General features: G+C 39.0%; 1 long non-coding RNA gene across 2 annotated transcripts in view; it reads left to right on the top strand.

The window, feature by feature from the left end:
• Positions 1 to 46: 46 nt before the first annotated feature.
• The window catches only part of LOC139828802 (uncharacterized), a 70,633-nt gene continuing 62,908 nt past the window's right edge, over positions 47 to 7,771 (top strand). The window contains exon 1 of one of the 2 annotated variants that reach the window (XR_011740791.1): positions 47 to 233. This is a non-coding gene — a long non-coding RNA (uncharacterized lncRNA). Of the gene's footprint in view, positions 234 to 7,520; positions 7,599 to 7,771 lie in introns of those variants that run through there. The other variant, XR_011740790.1, reaches the window with a different exon arrangement.

The following is a 7,771-nucleotide window of genomic DNA, read 5'->3' as shown; positions in this document are numbered from 1 at the left end:
AAATGAAGGTTACATGCTGGCTAATGCTTGCTTTCTTGATTTTTCTTGTTTGAGTCCTGTTGTCTGGAGTGTTTCAGGAGAGCGTGAGATACTATCAAACAGCATTCTTGCATTACTGACAAAGAATTTCCTGTGTTTTCATATCTTGAAAGAGAAAGGAGACATTGTTATGAGTCACTGGTTCATCATCAATTGCAGTGCTCAGGCTGGTTTGCTAGTGAAGCACCTCTGAGGTAAGTTACAGCACCATGAGTGATCCTTCTCCAGCTCTCTCCCACTCCAAAATTTCTGTGCTAGAGTGGTTACAGCCAGCACCCACAGGAGAAGTGGTGTGCCTGGTTTTCCTTCTCTCAGTGACAGCTTCTTTATCCCCACACCTGTTATAGCATTTCAATCTGTACCTTCGATTTCCGACTCCCCTTCACTGTGCCTTTAGTTTCAGGATTTATTAATGTATATAGGATTTCTTGTTGTATTATGCCCTCTGCTGCTGTATATTTTCTAAAAAGAAAGCACCTTCTGAGGTTCTGGGTTTTTCTGTCCAGATTATAATCAATCTCAGCTGGGCCATGTGGACTGGGAGAGCCCTTCTTGCAGCTGGGGTCTCCTCCACTGCTCTCCTAGTCTCCTTGTGTTTTTTTCAGGACTTATTGATAATACTATAGTGTTTGTAAGCAAGAACCACGAGCTATGACTGGTATGTTATTTACTAAATTTAGATTATAGCAGAAAACTAAATGCATATCTACAGTTACACTGCAGGAACACATCTTTGTTGTTGTGTACATAGCCTTCTAACACAGAGAGACCTAAACCAGATCATAGCTGTAAGCAGCACTTGAAATCTGGCACTGGGAATAACCACCTGGGCACATCTACAGTGTAATGAAGAAAAAGCAGGGAGGGTAGTGCTTGTGGTCTACTTTCCTCTCACAGTGACAGCTTGTGCTTATTTTGGTGTCTGATCTCTGAAGGAGGGAAAGATGAATGCCCTCTCACTGTCATTTTTAAAAAGTATAGGCAAAGCTAATTCTGTACCCTGGCACTGCAATAGCTGGTTCTACCTCTTTTTCTGAGGGGAAATCTTTAGGAAGTCTGTTTTTCTTCAGAATGTGGAATGAATGTATAATTTTGCAGAAGTCTTGCATACTCTTGTCTCTTACCCTCATTTTGTTCAAACTGGGTATTTGAGGAAATAGCACTCACAGACCCCATTAAAGTCCTTCCACATCTAAGATCTGAACGCCCAAGTTAGTGGTTTGATACTAGGATATGGTGATTAAGAGGCTCCCTCTAGTGACCAATTTCTTTTTGAAATCTTGTAATGTTTCGGAGAACACTTGATTCACACTCTACCTTTCTAAAAGTCATTGCACAAAGAAGTAAAATGGTGTTATTTCTTTGGACTCTGATTTTTACTAGGTCTTCAATGCCCAGGAGAAGTTGCAGAGCCTTACCTGTTGTCCTGGACCACATAATCCAGGTTTGCAACACTGGGAAGGAACCTGGTTTGTGCCCTCCAGGACTACTGTGCAACATTAGCCCAAGTGACATAAGTGAGGCCGAGCAGAAATCACTTCGAACGTGCACTCCTGGTCTGGGGTAAAGCAATAATTCAGATGCCACAACTCCTGCCTAAGGCTTGACTTAAAAGGCTGCTGCTCACAAGTCTCAGGGAATGATTAAGATTTCTTACACACCCTCTAACCTCTCAAGGAAATCCAAAAATCAGTATGTGTTTCCATTTCTGAGAAAATAATTTGCTGGACTGTCTAAGAATACCAGCTTCCTTTGGCCAGTATGAATGATAGGGGCCAGGAACTTGCATGTAGGCATGATTCAACTACTCAGCAGATTTTTTTTCTGGATCTTGCTCCCATGATTCCTGGTGGTTTGCTTTGCCTTTTTTTTTTTCTTTAAATTAAAAGCTGTAAATAAGGTGTATGAAGACTTCTTATAACAGGAACCATAGCTCTAGATCTCTCCTTCAGGGATCTCACGTTTTATAAGACAGACAGATGTTACCTCACTTCAGAGTAGCTTCTAGCTTGTTATAAGGTAGTTAAAAGCAAAAAAGGCCATGACCACTCTGTCCAGCTCAGGAAAAAACTGTTGCAGATATCTTCAACAGTGAAGAAATAGCCTTTGCCTTCTTTTGCTTGGTTGCAGACTCCCGAAGCTGTCTTTGGTCGTGCACTTTTTTTGTCACAGGTTTACAGCTTTATTTTCTGTTGCCTCCTTCCCAGTGAGGAGTTCACAGCCCTTGTGTTTTCCCACGGAGTTGGCCGCTTCTCTCTATGCTGCCCTAGAGGGGCACTCGCCTCCTCTAAACACCAGATCATGGCTCCTGCTGTTGAGCATCCCGGACAATGCAGGTCATGTGTGCATCCATGACAGTCTACATGGATACTGCTTTTTAGGAACAATCACATGTAAGTCAAATGATTAATAACAGGCAGGTTGTCTCTTGTCCTCTCCTTTTTCTACTTCCGTGAGGGTAGTGATAGCTTAATGTGGGTGAATACACATGTGCATACCAGAATTTACAGAGCTTATTTCAAATATTTCTCTTTTTTTTTTTTTTTTCCATGATAAAGAAGCACAAAAGAGATTTTAAACAGTTTTTAGGCAGCTGAGGCTGCTAGACTAAAATGTACACTGAAAATACTAAAAACCTAACCAAACCAAGAGTGTTTCATGAATAATATCAATACAGAGTGGGGAGATCCAAAATTGAAACAAAAAAATCCACAACAAAACAAAACTCACAACATGGATTTTTCCTGATGAGCTACAAAACACACAAAACAGATTTTTATTTTGATAGCTGGCAGAACCAAGACACATATCTATCGTGTTCTTAAAACCTCTGCTCTTTAAAACTGCTTAAATCTGTTATTAGAGACTGGAATAAAGCACAATAGTGCAAGAGGATCAGAAGGTATTACATGATCCCATGTTCTGCTGCTTTATGAATTTTCCAGCACTGCAGCTGTTCTTGCAGATACCAAGAGCTATAATCTCAGTGGGGTGCTATTGCAACTACAGGGGATGGTTAAAAGTCTACAGTATTTTATTGCAGACTGCTTTCTGATGCTGAGACTAAATACATTCACATAGGAACAGACTACATAGAAAAATTACTATGAGAATTTTGCAAAATGTTTTTACTTATGTGATAATTTATAAGTTCACATAGTGAAAAACCACAAGCTGCCAGTGTCACTAAATAAAGACTGGATTTTCGGTGTTTTTATAAAGTTGGGTAGCATGAAGTCAGGAATTCTTTTGTGCTAATATGCTTTATAGCAGATTTTCAAGAAGCAGTATAGGAGTTTTTAGTTTCTATTGCTTATTGATTAACACTAAATAATAATGGGTATTAATAATTGGATATTATATAAAATTCTAGCAAAATAAAAAGCCTAACAACTTTGAGTATTTCATATTCAGGTCAATTTTTCTGTCTACTGGAAAGTGATCATTTAATCCATCACATGGTAGAGAAAATCTATATCGCAGCATCCACAAAGGTACGGAATCTTAAAAGGTAAAATGTCTTAAGATTCCTTAAAAATCTGGGAGCCATACCATAGAGCAAGTATTGGATGTGACTTGCAGAGGTAGAACAGTCATGTTTGTCTGCAAACAGGTCCAATGGCAAAGTCAAAAAGAAACCCTGGAGTACATTTTGGTAATGGTTACTTTCTAGATTTATAGACATGTTGTTCCTTGTTACTACAGTTCACAAGCCATCTTAAAGATATCTTTTCAGTGTTCTTCTGGCAACTGCCACAAGTTGTGGTTTCTGAGTTTGCCATTTCAAAAGCCATGACACATTGATTTCAAGCCTAGTAATTGTAATTATCACCACTGAAAACACAATGGAGAGAAAAAACGGATAACACTGACCTGTAAATACAGAGCATTACAAATAGTTCTTGCTAAATCAAAATCCTTTGAACAGTATTTTTGTATTACAAGCTTGCAGCAGAGCACCTGTCTTTCAGAACTGAGGGCTGACTTCAGTATAGCTTCTCTTGACTATTTAAAATCCCAAGTCGCACAAATCTTCTATTGCAGTTACAACAGTCAAGCGCCCAAATGGCTCCAGCACCGCAAAAAGCAGAAGTGCAGGTTCATCACAGAGATATTGTTTGCACTCTCAGGGAACGCAACTTTGCTCCAGAAATCGATGGTGGGAACATTTCTCATGAAGCTACAAAGAAACAGCTTTGCTGTGATGGTCTGCACGGAACAAAAACATGGATTAGGGGGCCTGAAGTGTTTTTATATCAATGGCATTCTTAAGCCAAGGATGTACTACAGACTTCTGCTCGCACAGCTATGTTAGTCAAGGTTGTGAAAGGCATTTTTGCCAGCATATTGTGGGAAACAAATGGCTAAAACAAACTAAAATGCTAGAAGCAATTTTTTTTTGTTGTACAAAATGCATCTTCAGCAGAACTGACTGGCTGGTACCATATTTCACTGTGCCATTTCAATACTTCCAAAATGGATGGAGTCTCATGCTTTTCACTCATGAATGTGCTGTGGCTTCTTCTGTAATCTCAGTTCAACATCCGTAGGCTTGAGGGAAGGTGAGTAGATAAACATATCAAAACACCCTTGGAATTTTTGCTAGCACTTTACATGCTGTGATCTGGAATACAAACACTATGGCATCTGTAGCCTTATAGAAATGCTGAAAAATATATTTCACTCTCTCTACACCAATTACCTATCCGTTTATGAAGTTATACATTTAATTCCTTTTCCCCCATGTGCGTATTTTATTTTAATATGTCTGATTTTCCTAGCCATTCCCTCCCAGTTTTTTGTGGTTTGTAATTAAGTACCATAAACCCCCCTTTTTAAGGGCCAGTGACTTAAATTCTACTGCTAGTGTAGCTTGGGGAAAGTCACCACAACAGCATATATCCACAAATGTGATCAGAAACCTTTATTTTTTGTTCCTTCTATATATATCTATTGAGTCATTAAGAAATGTCTTTGAAATGGTGAATTCTCTTTCATTTTCTTGTAACAGAAGTTTAAGCCGTGACTTTACAGCTGGCATTGTATTAAGCAGATTTTCAGAAGCAGAACTAGAATTCCCTTCTTTCATTTTTAAAATGAACAAGTCTTTAATACTTGGCAAAATAATTCTACACAAAAGAAGTGAAATTTCCTTGTATTTTATATGCCACATATTTACTAACTGTAGCACTCATTTAGAAGTCTCTTTATTTTTATTCTGAAATTTACCAGGTTGGGTTTACCTATGAAGTGGGTCAGATTTCCCACAAACTGCAGACTTCCTTCCTTCCCTCCTTCCCATATTGCGATACAGGCACTGGCCAGTTTCAAAACATTAAAGAAACCAAGAGTTTCCCCTGTAGATTTATAATGTAAGTGGTCTCCAACCATAAGTGCCCAGCAATTCCAGGTACTTTATTTCTGCTGTGCTACCAAAGTCAACGTTTGTCTCTAGGGGTCTCCTAGATTTTGATCATCAGCAACATGGCCTACACATCCAGGTTTGCTAAGAACCCCAAAAGGCTCCAGGCTCTTCATCCATTCCCAGATTTCTTTCCCCTGCAAACCCTTTCCCCTCCTGCCATACCGCAGCCCCTCAGCACACCCAGGTCCAAGCCCCCTTGTTTCAGAGTCTTTACTCATACTTCACTTCGGAAGACCTGGAAGTTCATGTGCTCCCTGAGCAGTCTTGATTTCTCTCCAGCTTTCTCTTCCTAGACATCCCTGTGTGGGGGACACCCTGTGGGGTTTCAGGAAGTCTGGGCTCCCTCTGTCCCATTGTTAGCTAAAACATTGGGAATGTGACCCTGATGTCTCCTGACATGGGCTTCTGTTTCTGTCAGCACCGGGGCTGTGTTACGCCTCTCTTTTCTCTCTCTGCCTTCATCCGTTCTCTTCTAGTGTGGTCAAGAAAGAAATGTGTTGGAGTTTGAAGCTCAACTTTTAGACAGACATAGAAATTGTGGAAATGTCACTCTGATTTCAGCAGGCTCAGCTCCAACACTGCATTTCCCCAAGTCACTTCTGGAGGCTGCCCAGAAGTTTGCCCCCATCCGAAAAGCAGAGGTGGGATTTCGAATGACACAACTATTCACTTCGCTCCTTTACAGACTCTGCATTAGGGAAAATACATTTTAGCAATGCTAAATTGATTTAACTTTCTTACACACTTATGAGAGTGAATTATTTTTCATGTATATTTTGTTATGGTACATATGTGTATGCTTAGTACATGTATCTGTCTATCTGTGCATGCAAGAAAATTAAAAGCAGAACGTTAGCAGTGAAAACAGTCTAGATGCAGAAATTACGAGAATATTTGTGACACTATGGAGCTAATCAGTTTGTTAATACATATGGAAAATGTATCTGAAGAAATCCTAATTAACATAGCCAAGCAATTTCCTGTACTGAAGTGAAGATTACATGAACAGTGTTTGGTATTATTTTTGCATGCAAACTTCAGGCATTCATTAACATAGCAACTGTGATACAAAGTGTATTGACAGCTTCCATATGACCAAACCAATAAGGAAGTCTTACTATTCATTATTTAGACTCTGATGTTAACAATCAGCAAAACTTCAGTGTACTATGCAACAGCAACATACTATGAATTCTAAGGCAGAAATTATCTAAAAGGACAAGAACTGAAGAAGGTGAAATCAGGGGGAAATAAGTGAAAGTTATTTATGTACTCCCATACATTTTAAGTATTTTAACACATTTTGGGTATATAGCATGTGCATGACAGTTATTTCAGTTATCCCAGCTTGTTGGCATTATTTAGCCAGAAAGCCAGGTAGGGATTTAAATTATGCAAAATATATAATAAATCCAACTGGAATATACCCAGTACACCACAACTAATATCCTTCAGTCTGATGAATGGAAAAAAGCCTTGAACGTAATCTTCAGGCAAACAAGGTTTTTAATATAAAAATCAAGTCTGAATTTTCCATTTATTTGGTCCAGCTATAACATACATTCAAATGATCTGATTAGAAGCCACGTGGCTTGCATAAACTATAACTTTTTATGCCTCTGCTAACAACATGTCGCATATGCATTACACTTTCAAAATGAGATCCCTAGTTAAAATACTCTATGAAAGAAGTAACAAGCAGTCACTTGAGTCATGCTCCATTTTCTATTACTCGTGCATAGTCTCACTCTCTGAAGCCCTTGTTCCAGGCTAGGTTTGCTAATGTGGACACTTCGGTACTTGTGGAATCCTATTATATTTTGGTGCCCTAAGTGCTCCGCTATCCTATTGCAATATAAAAAGTAATTTATCTTTCATTAAGAACTTCCAAATGCTTAAATATCTTCTGGCTAAAATCTTGATGATGTTTTTAAAACTTACTAAGGTTGTTCTAAGAGCGTGTTTTCACCACTAGAGGGTAGAGAAATACAGCATTGTCCAGCAAGTAAAAATGCCCTGATTTAGGAGGAAAAGAACTCTGCTTTGTTGCTTTTAGGATCCAGAAGCTCCTCCATCCTTCCTTTCAAAATGACTGTTTAGATGGAGTAAACAAAATACAGCTCCCAGAGAAGAGGTAAATAAAAACCAGATGATTACTTTGATTGCTTGATAACAGTCTTCTGCCAATGTGTTTGAACATCAGAGCTCACTTCAACCTGAGGATTAAGTTTGCAACACTGAGTCCGAGTGTTCTCTGAGGCTGGAAAGCTGAAGCCGGGCTATGCATTAGGTAGCCTAAAATACTTA

This window comes from Patagioenas fasciata, chromosome 1 (assembly GCF_037038585.1).
Source record: "Patagioenas fasciata isolate bPatFas1 chromosome 1, bPatFas1.hap1, whole genome shotgun sequence".
NCBI lineage: Eukaryota > Metazoa > Chordata > Aves > Columbiformes > Columbidae > Patagioenas > Patagioenas fasciata.
The sequence above is the reverse complement of the archived record's forward strand: the minus strand, read 5'-3'. Positions and strand labels throughout refer to the sequence as shown.